General features: G+C 37.2%; 1 protein-coding gene across 28 annotated transcripts in view; it reads right to left on the bottom strand.

Moving 5' to 3' along the window:
- The window catches only part of LOC129566488 (cAMP-specific 3',5'-cyclic phosphodiesterase), a 144800-nt gene that overhangs the window by 35893 nt on the left and 89994 nt on the right, over positions 1–18913 (bottom strand). For 4 of the 28 annotated variants that reach the window (XM_055442485.1, XM_055442494.1, XM_055442487.1 and 1 more), the window contains exon 1: positions 17020–17533. The exons of 14 other annotated variants lie outside the window; for them this stretch is intronic. The gene's annotated coding sequence lies outside the window, so the exon portion shown is untranslated. Of the gene's footprint in view, positions 1–16944; positions 17610–18913 lie in introns of those variants that run through there. 10 more of the 28 variants (XM_055442486.1, XM_055442490.1, XM_055442495.1 and 7 more) reach the window with 9 other exon arrangements.

Below are 18913 nucleotides of genomic sequence, written 5' to 3'. Positions count from 1 at the left end.
GAGCAAAATATCGAAAGCACACACCACAACAATCTCAACCAATTTCAATGACTAAATATATTTTCATCGTCAATTCTTCTCTTTCTCTCTCTCTCTCTCTCTCTCTCTCTCTCTCTCTCTCTCTCTCTCTATTTTTTTGAAATACATTAATATTCATGTTTCGTTTGACAAATATTTTCTCGTATTAAATGAAAATTGAAACATAAATTCGTCAGCGAGAAAAGAATTAAATTAGTTTCAAATGTTGAAATTGTTGCATATTGCTGTGTGATCTTTCCCATGAAATTCGCTGAATTTCTAGCGTAGGGACTGGAAATTTGCCAGTTATAGCGTGTTTGAATTGCTTTTTCGCAGAATTGCTTTTTGACTCTTAACGCACGATATATTCATGGAATATTCGATGAATACGTTACTGAGAATTGGAATATATTTTTGTGACGTGGCTAAAAACTGACACAGACGATGATGAAAATGAATAGAAAATGAGAGAGGAATATTGAATGGATTTTCCGGAATAATGCCGTTTCGTGCTGCTGCAAATTCAATATTAATAGGATTTTCCTTCGTTCAAATATTGCCAATACATCCCCAATGATATTGTTTGGAAAAAGAGTGGAGGAGAAAAAACGCTACACCTGAATTGCTGCATTGCTTTTGTCACCTGAAACTTCCAACATTATCCAGTAGTTCGGTTAAGTTTTTTCTATCGAAGTTGCAACATGCATTCAAAGTGGAACGCATTTAATGCGATGGGCGCCGTACGTGAGTGGGAATCATCATCATCGTATTGGCTGGCTGGCACGATATGTTTGTTTTAGTGCTTCAATTGCATTTTGTCCAAGAGCGATGGAACGGCGGAGTAGAGAGAGGCGAAAAATTGAACCAAAGTGTTCAGAAGTACATTTCGTCTTTTATGATTGCATTGTTGCCACAATGAGGATTAGGATAAAAGATAAAAGAGTATTAAAAACAAATATATACACACATACACGACCTGCTATCAAACGGTTCAGACGATATGCAGCGCAGCTTTGTGAAAATGGAACGCAATGAATGTTTTATGAGTGTATTTTCTCGGGCGCCAAAGGAAAACAACAACGACAAAAAAGCTATGAAGCATCCGGATATAACACTTATATAATTCAACACGCTCGATACATATCCTTTTAGAACAATGGCAACGGAAGGACCTCGAGATGAAAAGAGAGGAAAAATCGACTGAAGACAAAATTACACAAGGTAAAAATAACTAAAGGCGACAAAAGAGAGTCATTGTTTCCTTCTCTCTGTGTGACGGTATGTGTTTGCAAAGGCGACCGGGATTTAGCCGTCAGTGATATGCTCCGATACAGAGAGCATTATATCATGATCACAAAGATTTAAATCATCGAATATTTATCATCGCAAATTTTATACGTGAATAAACTCATCGAAGTTTACTTCTCGCATATTTCATCCATGACTGCCTTCAAACGCTCAATATATTCTCAAACACTTTCTTTTGAACGCTGCAGCACATTTCGTTAGCATCGAAAATCGTACGAAGGAATGTTTACTCTCTCCCCCCTCTCTTCCTCTCTCTTTCTCTGCATGTGTTTGCGGATTGCAAAGTTGTGTCACACAGCAACGTTCACAGCGCGACAGTGTGAGAGGGAATATCATGGGATGAAAATTGCTGATGGAAAAGCGAATGATGTCGTTGAAGTTTTCACAATTGTGCTTTTTGAGCAGATACGTTTCATCGGTCGAGAACCGATTTCAAAGACACTCAACTTCAATTTCCGAGATTTTACTTATTTACATGACATAACATTGTGTCCCTTCCTCTCATTAAACATGCTTCCTGCTGCCTCGCCACTTGAAATGCAAATTGCATTGGAATCAAACCTCTTAGCAGCTGATCTTGCATTGGATTCGATTTAAAAGCGGAAGAGTCGCGTTGGCTGCCTTTATCTCAAGCTCGACAATCTTTATCGTTCTTCCCTTTACAAGAGATACAGTCATCGATATCAAAACCCCATTCTAAAAAAAATACCAGGTACGGCTCACAGACATCGATACAGTATCGAAATGAGAGCAGGTGCTGAAAATGCTATTCGGCCAATTCCGGGCATCACAATGGAACAAAGTACGAACTTTGAGTAAGGTCATTTCCCAATAACAATTTCCATCAAGTCACAAATTCTTCGCTTGTAAAGTAAACGGAAACTTCTGACGATGTTCCAAGTACGCACTGAATGTCAGCCGTAAACGATATGCTTGGCTATGACTTGCACTTGATTAACAATTTCAAATTAAAAACTTCCAAGAAATGTCTGTTAGTGTCAACTAGCGAAAGCTTTTTTTTCTGGGTGGTGAAAATTCGTCGGAATTCTGTTATGTTATCTTGTGAAAACGCGGAATGGGATCGACAAAGCCACGACATTGCATGTTTATTTATTGATTTGATTTAGGCGTTGAAAGTGTGTGCAAACATTCTCAAAAGATTTACTCTCTCAATGAAATTTAATTCTACGCTTTTCGTTTTACATATGCCACCCGACGGCTGATGCGACGAACGAAGATGGAGAGTATTTTGTTTCACTTATCTAAATTGGGTTTTCTTTCATGTCGTCTTCTTCTCCACTAGGTTTTTGTCCCGAGTGGAGGCCTGTAATTTTGCACTAAAAGCCAAAAATTCATTAATTGGAAGCAAATGCGTGGAAATGTCCATTTACGTTAATGAAATCGATTTGAGTGAACGCGCCGCAGCTCAACTCCCGGCTCACCGACCTAGTGATAAACACCGAATAAATTCAATTATTTCACATTTCAGTTCTATCCTCGCTGGAGCAGTTTAGCCATTTACTAAAAATAATGAGCACCCTTAAATGGCCAAATATCTCTCTATCTCTCACACATATTCGCTCTGTTCGTCGGTCGGTTAGCACCATTCATCGAGTGTACCGTTGTTTTATCACACATTTTTTTGTTTTGTGTGTATGCGCTATGCGCGTGCTGTAGTTGTTGGGTTCGTGCATTCGTCGAATGAGGTTTTCTCTTGGCAAGAGAGAGAGAGAGAGAGAGAGAGAGAGAGAGAGAGAGAAAGAGAGAGAGAGAGAGAGAGAGAGAGAGAGAGAGAGAGCAAATTGTTAGCTCAAGCGAATGATAACACATTCGGCCGAGTTTTCGACTGCCACCTGTCGACCAAACAACAATCCAAGTGTATTTCAGGCTTATCAATTCCTCTTAAACACCTGCTTATCAACACGATGAACCGGCCTATTCTTTATTCTTCTCTTACCAAACATATTTTCGCGCCATCCATTCGAAAAGTTGTAGTGTGAGTGTGTTTTTTTCTCGCTCTTGCGTTTTCGTGGTTAACGGAAATAATTCCACATCCATTTTGTGGGGGTGATAATATGCTGAGCCAATGAAAAGCCAGGTCTCAGTCTGGCTAGCCACAACAACACGAAAATATACGACACATGAAAACTTTGCCAATACATTATCATTAACATTGGTACCGTAGTGTCTTTCGGTTCTTTTGTTTGCAAGTGCGCGCGTTGCCGCTGCTTGTTTCTCGTTTCTTTCTCTCTCTCTCACGTAATGGTGCCGAAAGGAAACATTCATTATAGCTTTGAATGGCATGTGTTGCAAACAATGAGAAAAAGGCCGTTTCAACGATGGATCTCTTAGGCATTGTTTGGGGAAAATTCCATCAAAACCAGAAAAAAAGATGGGCGGCTAACACGACGTTTCAACATTTCATCTGTGATATACGCCGAAAATACTTTACTGCCTTCGGCAGAATCAGAAGCTGTGTATTTTTAAGGGATAAAGATGTGCCAATTCTGCGAAAACATTTAACCATGATGAATGTGTCGGACAATTCATAAATGAAACCTCGAAAATTGATACAAACTATTTGGAAACCACGTACCAATCAATCGAATTCGAAGCTCATTGAAAATATATACGTATTTATGGCGCACACAGACACACACACACACACACACACACACATTGAATTCATCAAAATCAATTGGTCTTTTGAAATCGGAGTCTTTCACCACATTCACCCAATTCCCTTTAAATCTTTTCAATCCGCTTCGAATAGCTTATACCACCGAAATCTAAATGGTGCACGTGAAATATCGTTCGACTCTATTCGGCGGCAAGGTGAGAATATGTTATCCGAACCGTTGAAATTGAATTCGGCAACACATAAAGAATCATCAAGAAGATATGTTGAAAAGACGAACAAATGAATGGAGAGCAAAAGAGAGACCCACTTATGTTGTCGAAACATTTCTTCTTCGCACGGTCGATATGTTGAAGCCAACGAAACGCACACATAAAACGTACCTACAAAAATTGAGTGTGCTGGTGCTTTTCTCGAGATTTTATTTAGTCAAAAATGAAAATATATTTCTCCCTCCCTCGCTCTGGTGTAAAATTCATATTTGCATAAAATATTTCGCATTTATTCGAATGGCGGCCGCAATCTACGTTCTTCGTCCCGATTTTTTTTTCTGCTTACGCTTCAGAAACAAAATAGATACGCATTTCACCTTTTAAACCGTGAGGACAAAGCGAGGAATAATCCATGTTTACCATGGAATCCGAATAGAAAAAAATCTAAATTCCGTATTAAAATTCCTACGACTTGAGAAACAATGTTATGCAACCATTTCTATCTTGCAATTGGTATTTACACTTTGCATAAAGTTATAAAAATAATTTAACCAAAAGAGGGGAAAAAAATGCTCAGTATGCATGGGAAAAATGCGTTTAACAACCAATCTACCCAGCACAATGATCTCTAATGAATGCGACAAGTAATTTTTGTGATTTTGTTACAACACGAACAGAGAAAATCCGTCACATTCAATGAAGAAGTAGAAGTGGAGAAAGAAAGAAAGAACAACACGGATTTTCGTTTGTCTTAATTTCCGGTATAGAATGATTTTTTGTGAATTTGTGCAAAGACAACGTAATTGGAACAAACATTTTTTTTTCATCTGATGGCAAGCAGATTGCCACCGAAGAATGAGCAGTCATATTGATGCGAGTCGATGCTCCCCGTTCGCTACCATTTACTGTACCATCGTCGCCGCCGTTTCTTTCTCTCTCTCTTCATTTTCCACAAATGGTTCGTCTATTGCGAATTTTAAAACGACAATATTTGCCAGATCTTCTGTGCTTTTTGGTTTGAATTTCAAATTTCCAAGAAATTGAGACGCAAATCATGACATTCAATGGAAAAATGGTTTTTTTTCTGCGAATGTTATATTGCTAAGCTCTAGCATCATCAGCAGCAGCAGAAATCGCATGTTTGATACCAATGACATTCAACATTACGATACGTGCAAACATTCAATTATTATGGTTATTGTTGCTGAAAACGAAAATTGCTTCGAGATTTGGTGTCGTTGTTTTGGGACACTGTTCAAAACACTCATCGTCAAACCCCACCGTACAGACGCAATTGATGGTTATTTGCGACTTTTCTTTTTTTTATGGCTACATTTAACTGTGTATCTATGTGTGTGTATGTGGCTCATTTCATTTGCTCATATTTTGTACGATTTGTCTGGTTGGTTGGTCGTAATCGAAATGAATTGATTTTTTTTCACTTTTGCGTTCTTCCTTTCTCCCCTCCGTTCGCTCTCCTACTTGTCAGTTGTGCAAAAAACTTCTGCTGAATTCCGACTTCGTTCGTTATGACTACGCATAATTCTTGTAATATTATTGCGTCCATGATAGGCTCTGGAACAGGGAATTTTTTTCTTCTCTCTGTCATTTGTTCTTCCCTTATCTCTTTTCGTCGATTTATTAATGGACAAACGTCCAAAATGATATAAGCCGACAAAAAATAAGTATTCAAAAATGATGCTACACAAAATTTGTGTCACATTGAAACCAACGAAGCTGACAATATGAGTCATATTGCATGGTAATCGTTAACCGATATTTGCCGAGGAAAACAAAAAATAATTATCCGTTTTTATAAATTCATCAGCTAATTTCGTCCTTTTTGTCAATGCGACTGACAAACTTGTACACGCACAAGCACCATCGCCAACCCACAAACACAATGCCATTCGGAGAAATATCAGCAAACATTATGGATGGCATAATTTTTCTTTATACTTTATTATGGATGGGAGTTGATGATTACGATTTCTGTGTGCACGAGAGTGTGAGCCGATTTTCATTTCATTCAATAGGAATAGAGAGTGAGACAGAAGTCCACGAAACAAGCAACGTTCTAATTCTACTAAATCATCTGATTATGTATGAGCTGTATGGCTGGCAGCTATGCTGCAAATGATATCAATCCATAGAATACATTTAACCGTTCTTTATTCCACTTGCGTTCTCCGATGATGAAAAAGCAAACATTTTTGCCATAAATTTTCGTGCCGTTTTTCGAGAGCATGTGAAAATCGTTTTTTTTTCTCTCCATATCGACGCATATGTTGTGATATTTCCGTTGCGTAAATTGGTATGACCTTGCCAATGAAAGCAAGCACACACACATAGAGAGACATGTATTGAACTGAAGTAGACACACTTCTTCGAAACTTCCTTGTGCTTTGATTACATTTTACTCTTGATTAAATTGTTTTGTTGACCGTTCCCACGTCATACAATCATAAAATAAGAGGTTCACAGTTAAAATGCCATGAATTCGCCGAAACGAGCCCATCGATGTGATGGTTTTATTGGCATAGACCTCCATGTATTGCCGATATTTCGATGTGATATGATAAATTGTCTTCACTGTCGCTCGTATTTCAAGATGCACGGTGGACAGAGCCAGAAAATCAATCATTCCGGTGCCACCGTATGTTGGGGACACATTAAACAATTTTACCATTCCATTGATTTTTACCTCAGTGCCAATCGCATGCAAAAAATTATCTCGATGTTTATTTGTCATTTTAAACAATTTCCAAATTCGACACGCACAATCAGAGCTTCTGAAGCAGGGTCCGAGGGGTCTAATTACCCCCCTCTGAATTGATTTTGGTACATTACCCCTATGTGAAAAATTTTACCCATACTCTGATTTAAAATTCAAAAGTGAGGACCTTTTTTTTAGTCCTCACTTTTTCTGCGAAACGAGTTTACACTAGACAGAATCTAGTTTGAAAAGTGATGTTTTTTTTTGCTCATCACTTCTGGAATTACCCATACTCGATTCCAAAATTACCCCCCAAATTAAAAAAAATTGTCTGAAATTATTGACCATTGACTGCCTTTTGTGTTTTTTTTTTGGCAAATGGGTAGCGTGATATAAAACACGATTATTTTTATGTTTTTCTCCTTGTCCATTCATTCCAGAGTGAACGGCGTTGGGTTTATTTTTTTTCATTCGAGACATCGACAGAAACGTTTTTTTTTATTAGTTCGCTTTAATGGATTCGAAACGGTGGCGTCCAATTAAGATGATTTTTGTGCTTCATCCACTTGTGCTCGCACACCACACACCGTAGTTTTTAGTTGAACGTAGCCCAGGCGTGCCTGCATTAGCATGGTGCTTGGGGTTCGCGTGCCAAGAATGCATTTGAACATTTAATCTGATCAAATTTCATGTAAAACATGTTCAAATATGGATTGCTTGATTTTAAATAGTGCACACGTCACATTCACTAAACGGCATCACATTGGCTGTGCCCCCTGTGTGCATGACTTGAAGGAATTTCTTTTTTACCGCCGTTGCCGTTGCCATTGTCGACGTCGTCGTCGTCAACATCGTCCGCACCGTTCCACCGTTAGCATGTTGAAAACGTGTTTTCATTTCTTGTGCAAAGTTAATGCGCATATTTTAAAGTGCAGCATGTTGCGTTTCCAATTTATTTAAGTGAAATATGTTTAGCCGGGAGAATTTATGTACTTGTATGTGTCTAGTTCTCTTATTTGCCAAAGTTGTGTGTGTGTGTGTGTGTGTATATGCTTCGCTTTGACTCCGATGGCAGACAGGAGTGATATGAGCTTTTGCATGTGTGATATGTTTTTTTCTTTCTGCTTGCTGTTGCTGCTGTTTTGCAATGGATCGCAAAAGTTCGATAAACAAATTAGCGTTGCAAAGGTAGCAAGCAGTTGAATACATATATCGCTTCACCTTCGCCCATATTTGCACATGCTGCAAACTATTATCCCCCGTAATTTCCAGTGCATAAAATTGCAATCAAACAACGGTAAAATTACCATCCAATTCTCAATCTGATTGCATTGTACTCGCTCTCTAGCTCAATCTCTCTCTCTTTCTCTCTCCCCTTTCCTCTTTCACTGCATTGACTTTGTATCTGTATACGTTTATTTTTAGTGTTTTTGAGGAGGCTCAATTGCTTTGTTCTCTCTCGTTTACGTCAATAGTTTTAATAGATTGCGAGATTTTACTGCATTTTACGATTATTGGCTGCAATATGTGCCTTCCGCCACGAGAGAGATTCCGCCATATCAATTGAATGCTCTCTTTTCGCAACACACAAACTTTTATTACATGACTTTATGAATAGATTCACCGTGGCGATGCACTTTTCGCCCAAAATGCGTCCCGATCTCTCACACGGAACACATTACTCTCGTCGTGGATTTGCCTTTCGATAGTTCGAATAGAGTATGTAGATTTAGGAAGACGGATAATAAAACTGTTTTTTTTATCGCTTTGACCCAGTGCCGGTCGTAGATTGATTTTAATAAAGATAACGACGCAACGCTACTTGATCGTAATCAACGTGAGCGAAAAGAAAAATTACGCGTTCTGTTCGCGACACCAAACGACATTGCCATTGATGCAAACAATATCAACAATCAAAATCGACGGTCGACGAAGCGAATTTGATTTGGCAGAAGGCCTCTTAGAGAAAATTTAGTAATATCCAGCTACGCTAGTAGTTAAGTACTGGCACAAATTACAATCAAGAATATTCCATTTGGGTTCATTGAAAAAATATGAAAAACTTCTACGAAATTTACGAACTGTATTAAAAATCAGCAATCAGTCATTCAATACTACTAACAATCCTCATGAATCATGATCTTTTTTTCGTTTTGCTATTAGGTAAATTTTTTTTTTTTTTAACTGAATATGGAACATTTGCCATCCATAAGTTTTGCCATAAAGTATTCCCAGTTTTGTAATTAAAGGGGATGGCAGGATGTACTATATGTCGGTTTTTATACAATTCAAGGACGTCAGTATTGAATCATTTAATATTACATTCACAAGAAAAAAAAACAACAACAGAAAAAAATGAAAATAAAACATCTAATTATTAGAAAAAATATTTAAAATGTAATCACTCTCTTCATTCGCAATTTTAATATAAACAAAAAATTGTAAACCATAAAGTAATTCCAATTACATTTTGTAAGTGGCCTTAAAGGCTGTTAAATGTATAAACCCCAATTGCCATTTTCAATAAAGAATAAAGAATAAAGAATAAAATGCTTGAGCGAAAAGAATAGGGGAATTTTTCAATAAACGAAATGAAACTGAATTTTTTTTCCTCCTTATTTGTGCATTCAAACAAATGGTATCTCATTTTCCAAATGGATTTTAAAAAGTGGTTTTTTTTCCTCATTACCACTAACAGCATTGGTCAAAGTTTCCAAATGATGAGCGACTGAATAAAATGAGAGTTTCATCGCTGGAGAAAAAAATAAGAAGAAGAATGAACCAACAAAAAATTACCCGTTTTAATTCCATCGAAACAACCGCACACGCAAGTATTATGGCAATTGCTTGATGGAAACGAATTAAAAACACTGGCACACATTGCTTCTACTGGGTAATTAGTAGTAATAGAAAATGTGGGTTCATTATTTAAAGTTTAACAACATTGTAGCGCATTTTTTTACGACTTTTTACTATCATTTTCTCAAATAAACACCAGGTTGTTTATTGGTACGTAGTTATCACCGGATGTTGATGTTATACCCAATTTCATTCACTATCGCGCGTAACATTCGCATTCGGTACGATTCTACGATGCCGACCATGTAATAATTATTTTCCACGGTAAAAAAAATGAAAAATTCGACTTGATGGCAGGTTCATTAAAGTTTCGGTGGAAATTTAGACGGAACGTGAGTATGTTTTTGATATGCCGACAATTTTTCGTTTTCATTTTCTCACATTTAGCATTCATATAGTATATATATATTTCATTTTCCTGGAGTGTGTGCGTGTGTGTTTGTCGAGTTTTCAGTTTGCGATCATCATTTTTCAGGGCATAAAGCTTTGAAATACTGCATTCCTTTCATGGCAACAAATCTAAAAGTTTGATATTTTTGTTTACGGTATTCATTGCAAACTTCAACAAGGAAAAAAACAACAACGAGATGCAGCTGTCTTATCGCATGCCTAATGAATAAACTAAACAGTAACTTATGTCGGCCCCACTACGGTACAGTCGGTATGTGAGTGTGCATGTTGACTGCATAAAAAGCAACAATTTAAATTTGTTTCGTGCAAAGAGCTAATAAAAACACTTGAGAAAATGTCTATGTTCATGGGTAGAAAGAAGAGAGAAAGAAGAGAGAGAGAGAGAAAAACGAATATAGAAAACCACGAATGCAAATGAATAGTTGTTATGAGCACTTTGCAAATGAGATCGCATAAATAGATTTGCATAGGTATTCTTGCAAAAAGTTTTCTTTCTCTTTCTTCGTTACCATATTCAATCTTGCCGATATAAAAGTCGTATAAATCAGATTGGCGTCACTTTACAAAATGCTCACCGCGTCTCAGCACAGGGGAACGGGCGTTGATAGTGAGGAAAAAGGAAAATAATGAAGAAGCAACGACAACCCGACGACTGACTGACTGACTAACTTAATGGAAATAAAAGGAGTGCAGTACAGAACAAAAAAGATATGGAAATTGGTTTTTGCCACATTTAAATTTCCTGTGCGCTTCCGTAAACCGGAACATAACTCTTGGTTTTTCGTTGCATTGTTCTCACTTGAGCAATGTACCTTACGAGCAAAACCATCGACCGTGTGGATTGAGTGTGATAGTCATATGACGATATAGTTCAAAGTGTTGTGCATACAGGTGCGACACACCAATCCCGAATTCTGATTGAATTGTTGTGAGTCACAACAATTTGTGCAATCAATTTGATTGCTGTGTGAAACGTTTTTTTTTTGTGGCGGTGTGGCGTAGTTGTCGCTGTACAGGAAAACACATTCATTTTCAAAATATATATTGGTTTTAAGCCTCGGTACCCACGCCTGTCTCAATCTATTTTCTACCATTTTTCTCATTATATCTCAAATTGCTGTGGATTTTAACGGGTTTGTGAGCTTTCCAGAAGTTGATGATAAAAAAAACCCAGTTGATTTGAATGCTACCACGCAGCAAATGATGGTAGACAACGAAACACGGGTTGCATTTATTGTGTGTATGTAAGAAATTTGCTGGTTGAGCATGCCTTCATGACTTTCAGTAATGAGGAGTTACTAATGGTAACGAACAATAGAAGGTGCATTTGGAATATGCGGCAAACGTTTTTCATTTTCTCGTTCACTCTATGACAAATGAACCATTAAATGATTTGCAACCCTCAAGCGAATCAGTATCAACAATAATAATACCTTTGAAGAGTGTAAAAAAAACCAAAAATCGATGGGAAAAATATTTTTGCGAATTGAATTTTCGATTCAATGGAAATTCTACTCAGCATTCGACCTTCACGCACACACACCCATTGCCTATCAACCACACAGCATCAACAGCAGCAGCAGTTGTCTCGACGTTCACATCATTTGGTTCATGTTTGACAGCAGCCATCGCAACTGCTGTGACTCAAATGTCAGATTAATGCGAAAATAACAAAGACATAAATACCATGTAACTCAAGAATGTGGGTTCGGTTCGGTTGTCGGCGTCTTGTTTTTTTTTTTCTCTTTCGATCATCCTCATTCAAGTTCTTCAGTTGGCTCCACGTTGAATGGCAAAATGATGAACTCGCAAAAATTCTCGCAAGCCCCAAAATTGTGTATACTCACACCTTTACGGTCTGTTCTATAATTCATGTGGTAGGAGAATTCATTGAATGCATATTGCATATTCATGATGGAATTACATCCGAATAAATCGTCAACAATACACTTCGTGCTCGAAATTTTTTCGTCAGTCTAACGAAGCAGCAACAGAGAGGGAGAGAGAGGGAGAGAAAAAGAGAGGAAAAAATGCGAAAGGAAAATAATTTGAATTTCGTTCTGAAAAATGGCAGACAATTTCAGACATATTAGCTTCAAGAAAAATCTATCAAACTTTAACACAATTTTTTTTCCTTTCACTTGCTGAATTTTTTTTCTTCTCTCTGGGATTTCTTATTTGCGTTTGGCAAAAGTAAGAAGAAAAATAAACATTTTCCATCAAAAAAAGACACTCAACATACGCAAATGTGTCGAGCTGTCCGGAGAAGAAGAAAATGAAGGTAAATTATTTCTACAGAAAATTACTTGACACAGACAACATTGCCATATGTTCGGTGTCATTTAGAAAATATTTCTCGGAATCACAAGAAACATAAAGTTACGCAAAACAATTCTACGGAATAAACGTCAGGCAAACCGAATCTTTCGAACAAGAGACTCTGTTTTCTATATTATTGAATGGTACGAAGGTGAAACTTCAAGAACAAACTTTTCGAAAAAATGTATTCGAATGGAGAGAGATGGAAAATGGTGTCATCGGATTTGCAAAGAGAAAAAAAATGATAAAAAATAAATTCTCTTTTTTTCATAATGTTTTCAGAAAAAAAAGGATTGCACACAATGTGATAAACGCAAAGTTTAATAAATATATTTAACAAAATGAAAATGATAGCATTTGCCTGATGGATATTGATTACCGATTGATGCACAACGATACTAATTGAATTATTGATCGGTGTATTGCAGCAGAATGTAATTCTCATCGTGAACACTGAACATTCTACACACAGCTGATTACAGTTTAAATCTCATGGTTTTGTTGATGCGCGGCGGCGTTCGAATGGAACAACCAATTAAAACAAAAAACCGAGTTGCATATTCATCTGGAAATGCTTTTCATTAAAAGACAAATGAATCTCGACTCCGTACAATGCCAACGACATGAATCTCATTTAAAGTTGATAACATGTCACATGTGTATCAATCAATTACACTTTAAATGGAATGCTGTTTCAATCCGTTTTTAATGGCATTCCAGCAATTCGATCGAACGCTGTCATTGTTTCGACAGCGATCATGTGCGAGAGTGGGCGATAGAGAGACGGCCAATTGAATGTTGAACTTGAAATGAAAATCGACACCAAAGTGAAGCATGGTTGAAAACCCTCTGATACAAAATATGTATGACGTGAACAAATCCATGTTTCCCGGGCGATTTATTAAAATATGAATTGGATATGAATTTTGAGCGCAGGCAATTTCATTTTGAAGGGCCCAAGGGACTTAACCGATGACGGCAACGTCTAAAAAATAGGATTTTCGACTTTTAAACCGGACACACTTAGGTCGAATTTAGCATTGGTTTCATTTTTTTGTCGGCTTTGCAACGCTTGCCGAATTATGTTGGTGTAGATTTCACAGCAAAAAAAAACATTTTGCTTTGGCAAATGATGCGATTTTCTTTTCTGATCCGGCTAAAGAATTGAAATCCACTTTAAAGTGTATTTGTTATGAGCTTCAAGGAGATTTGCGCCCAGAAAAAACCGATCGCTTGAAAATTTAATTTGCGCATTTGTTTTTTCTTCCATTTCATCATCAATGACACCACAACACCATAACAACTCAACAATTTTGCTCTTTCTGTGTGTGAGATGCAAAGTGACGAAGAAGAAAATATATGATGCTTTGTTTGCAAAAATGCTATTTTGTATTCTCACGGATAGATTTTTTGTGTCTACTATTATTATCGCCAATGGTGGGAACTTGAATGTTAATATTTCATAATACAAAAGCAGCACAAAGCACATTCTTCTTCTTTAAACACACCGAAAAATGCTAAATAAATAAAAGCCATTCACGAAGTGCGAATGTAATTGACAAGCCCATTTATTTGCAATTTAATTTGTAATTAGGCGCAGTTTGAACGAAGAAATATTGAATGTTAAACGCAAGCGCACGCAAAGTATGAGCGAGAAAAAAAATCCACAGAGAATAATATATTCGTTCAACAAACAGTTCCCAGTAAGAGAACGGGAAAGAGAGAGAGAGAGAGAGAGAGAGAAGAAGAAGAATAGAAAAAAAATTGGATGAAATTAAGTCACACGCGAGTACATCTCATTTGACGGGGCATCAATATAACGCGCTCGCGTCATGTGCTTGCGAATATGACGAGTACAAGTAACAGCGATTGAACAATTAAGAACTCAAAGACTTATTGCTATTAACACACCAAATATGATGATGTTGAATGCCAAACAAATAGAGAATGGAACAATAACAACAACAAACAAAAGCAAAAAAATATTGTCGAAAGGTGAATTACGAACAGAAGAGAAAAAAAAAATGGAAATTGAGACTGAAATGGAAATAAAAGAGAGACGGAAAGAGCGAGATGGAAAGAAACAACGGTGTCGCTCACGTACATAGACACACACACACACACACACTAGCCGAAGAATTAATTACACTGAAGGCGGACAAAAAAATGCGAACTTTGTTCCGGTAAACAAAGGCATGAAGGGAGCTCAAACACACTCTCGCATCACTTGGAAAGAATTCAAATAAATAGCAGACGACAGCGGCAGCGGTAACGACGGCGCCTAAATAAAAGCGAAAAAAACGCAGGGAGATGAAATTACGAAATGATGTGTAAAATGGGCGACGCTCCAACGGAATACATCAACGGCGGAAAATAAATGAACTGCCAAATAAGTAAATTTCAGTCGGCATGACAAAAAAAAAGTTTCGCGTTAAATAAATGAAGAGAATTGCACAATGTTTGTATTTATGAATCAAACAAGGGAACTTTGTCAGCTTGTGCACACTTTTGGAAACTGGTTCATTCGGCAAGCGAAAGCGATGACGAACATTTTCATTAATAATTCTATTTTTTTTCTCTCTCTCTCTGTGTCTTTCCCTTCTTGTGGAGAATCAACCACACGAAATTATTTCATGGGCAAATTGGTTTTAATTACTGCTGCTGTTTTAAATGGGAAATGAGAAAGGCCGCACGCGTAGTCTCACATGAGCTAAATCGACAACCAAAAAAATATAAAAAATTTCGTTCATGCCTAAACGAGTATTTGATGCTACTGCGAATGACGACGTGGATGAGTTATTGCAGGCAGTGTGTTTGTATATATTTTGCGTTGTTTCCAACTCTTTCTCTGTTTGGCTTAGTTTTGGGTTCGATTCCAATTCCCGTCGGCTATGTACTTAAGCACTATTCTTCTATTGAAGGGACCAACCCAATTTTACGCTTTTGAACAACGCTTGAAATCAATTTGAATTTTCAGCTTCTCTATTAGAATTCATACATACCTTCAGCCTATGGCCTTTTGCTTCATAGCAAAATATCATTTTTACCAAACCATACTCTCTACTCCATTCCAATGCCATTTCCGAACTTTTATTTTTTTTTTCGTTTCGCTCACCCTTCAAAAATTTGAAAAATTGGTTTCTGGCAAATGAAAATTGATTGCTTTTGTTGTTGAGCATTTTTTGTTAGGTTCATTCGTTCGAAGAACACCATATTTTCCCATTTTCATTTGAATCATTTAACTTGAATGCTTCGAATGTGTAGCAAATGTGTTTTTTGCGCATCAAATACAAGCTCATTGATAATTCGGCGGTGGCGTTTTTTTTTATTTCGCTTTTCTTGTGGTTTTTAAGTATCACATCCATGGAAATTAATTGCTGGCCGAGTTAACATTAAAATCAGGAAATTTGGTTTTTCAAAAAAGTGGCCGCATGACATCCATTTTATACGTATGGAATTCAGCGTTTAAAAATGTGCTCGATATTGAAATTGCCATAGTTAATCATTTCGAAGTGATGCTTAGCTCAGAACATGTATACGACGAAAAAAAAACATGCACCATGAGAGAAAAGTTCAGAATAAAATGATAACCAGCTGCCACTGGGACACACAAAAAATTGTATGTGTTTCTATGTGGCTATATGGTTTTACGACCGCAGTTTTCATCCAAGTGACGGTTTTGAATTATGATTCATATTCGGTTTGGTTTGTTCAATCTCTTTTCCATTGAATGCGATGAGGTGGATATTCGTGTCGTCGTCGACGAGCGACCACAACATTAACCGAGATTCCTATCTATTACGTCCATAGATTTGCTTTTCATCCACTTTTAATGGGTTTTTTTTCTTCTTTAGATGTTTTGATTGCGATTCATACTTTTTCTGCCGCTGTTGCTGTTCGCTTTGGCTTACAAGCTGTATGTCGTCAGCTAATTTATTCTCACTGGATGAACACAGTTTGAAACCGCTTTTAAAAATAGGTCTAATTTTCCGGCAGCATAGTTCAATTGCGAATAGAACCATGTTACACACATTTTATATAGTCGAAGGTTCGTCCGTTTTGTAAATAATATGCGAGACAAGGCAGAGTGAGATGGAAAGAGTTATATTTCCGTCATCCACACACAAAACAAAATTTATACGCAACCAAAAAGACGGAAGACCGAAAGGCAAATATTCTTTCTCTCACACGCTCTCTCTCTCTCTTTCCATACACACACAACACCACACCGCACCACATCACATATATTCACTCACTCAGACGACAGTCACGAGAGCCACAATGTTTTCATTCTTGCAAAAACGAGGAATTTCGGTGCGAAATGTAGAGCATGAATCAATAAATCGCTGGCAGAAAAAGGGGTCCATATTAATATGTATACATATGATGTGTGTATGTGCGTTTGTTTGATACAAAGCTCAAGCCACAGATCATCTGAATACGAATGTTCTTTTTTTAAAAACCTTTTCTGTTTGTAAAACGAGACGTCATTCCTGATTTTTTAACCGAATTTTATACACAAATACACAAGAATTTACCAGATTTTAGCAAAAACATTTCTTATTTCGTGCGTCTCTTCTTTTCAACAACAATTTCAATTTCACATTTTCATTTGGTTTCATTTTATTGACATAACTAATCAGTTGGCGACGGCAACTTCAAACGCGTAATAATACAATACATGAAACAGAAAAAAAAAAGTTATTTTTCTTTTACTTTCGATTTGTTTCACACTAGAATTTCTGTTTCATTTCACTTGACTACACATTTTTTTTCTCGATTTTTTTTTATGTGTTTGATTAGTGCTAGTACATTTCATGTGCAATTCACATGTTTTGCTTTTGAAATGCGCGACACGATGAACTTTGTCGATTTGAAATTCCGTACGTTATTTTTGTTGTTGTTGTGTGTTGTTGCTTTTTCTCTCTGTGATTTCGAGATAATGGATTTTATTTTTATTTTTTTTTATTTTCTTGTGTTTCGCTTGGCGAACCGTAAGACCGTCGACCGTACACAAATTGATAACAGCACGACGAGTTCGAGACTGAAGTGAAGTTCATAAAATTCGATTGTCGTGGAGACGATGCACATTGTGATATCGTCGTCGTACACACTAACACAGTTATATAGCTAACAGCTACCGAATGCTGCTGCTGCTGTTGCTGCTGTTGCTGTTGTTTCATAAACATGCCATGCCGCCATCTTCAAAATACACGCCGTCTCAGTGTGAGTGTGTGTTATTCGGGGAAAAAGTATGTACATATACTGTGAGTGGCCTGAGACGACCATAGAATTGTGTTTACAGTTAGTGGAGCAAGTCGAACAGAGATAGCAAACGAATGCGAGAGCACGCTATCGGTGCTGCTGCTGTTGCTGCTGTCGCCGCTGCGTGTATGTCGGAAATTTGCTATTGAGTGAGTTGTAGAGTGAGCCTAGCACAAAGTGTTAGAGGGAGATTTTTTGTTGGCGTTTGGCGCTTATCGCATTGTCTTCTTCCTCGGAAACCGTAAAAACGAGAATTATATAATATCATACACACAGTATGTACAAAAAAGTCTAGCATTACAAACACACATAGTGATAGTAGTGATTAGGAGACGCACACGCGAATGTCCAATGAAACAATAGTTATTATTTTACATGTGCTCTTGGTGTTCGGTGTTTGAGGCTCCCTTTCTTTAAACGCACACGGCCACGAAAGAGACACAAACAGTTCAACTCAATCTTTATATCTACTCTCATGTTGTACTCATACATTTATAGTCCATTTTTCTATTAGATTTTTCGTTTGTTCATGTGAACAAATTGAATGGGGTAAATTGTTGTTGCGAACGACGGCTATGCGTTTTTTCTTCTTGCACAAATCAAAAAGTGTTTACAGAGAAAGAGGAAATAATGATGATAAAAAACGTTCAGACGTCAGAAAATATTGTGCGGTAGTGATGGTGGTGGTGGTGGCGGCGACCACACGACTTTGTAGTAGCGACAACCAGTCTGCCAGATCATTGCTAATAAAATGAAATGTATTATAGTAAATCACATGAAACGGCCGACCCGGATAGACAAATCTCAATATACAGAGAAAAACACACAGCGGGCAGAACCGACACATTGAACGTCATATATTTTCTTTCATTCAGATTCTTTCTTTTTTTTTGCTATTGTCACTGTCGCATTATAGTAGTTATTAAATGGGATTTTTGCCAGTCGCTCTCAATCAATGCGTACCATGCTCGTGTCTGAATTAATTGTGTGCAACTGTATCGATCGATTCTAATTTGGTTAACAAATCAAAACGAGAATACATATATATAGAAAGCAGCTCGGTTCAAAGATTCATTGGGTTTTGTATAACATTTTTATTCGTGTGCTGAATTTGACAGCTGATTTGTCACACACACACACACACACACACACACACACACACACACA

Source organism: Sitodiplosis mosellana, unplaced genomic scaffold (assembly GCF_009176505.1).
Source record: "Sitodiplosis mosellana isolate CC-2019 unplaced genomic scaffold, AAFC_SMos_1.0 Smas_scaffold_3, whole genome shotgun sequence".
In the NCBI taxonomy this organism is placed as follows: Eukaryota; Metazoa; Arthropoda; class Insecta; order Diptera; family Cecidomyiidae; genus Sitodiplosis; species Sitodiplosis mosellana.
Note: the sequence above shows the minus strand (reverse complement) of the source record. Positions and strands in the feature narration are given on the sequence as shown.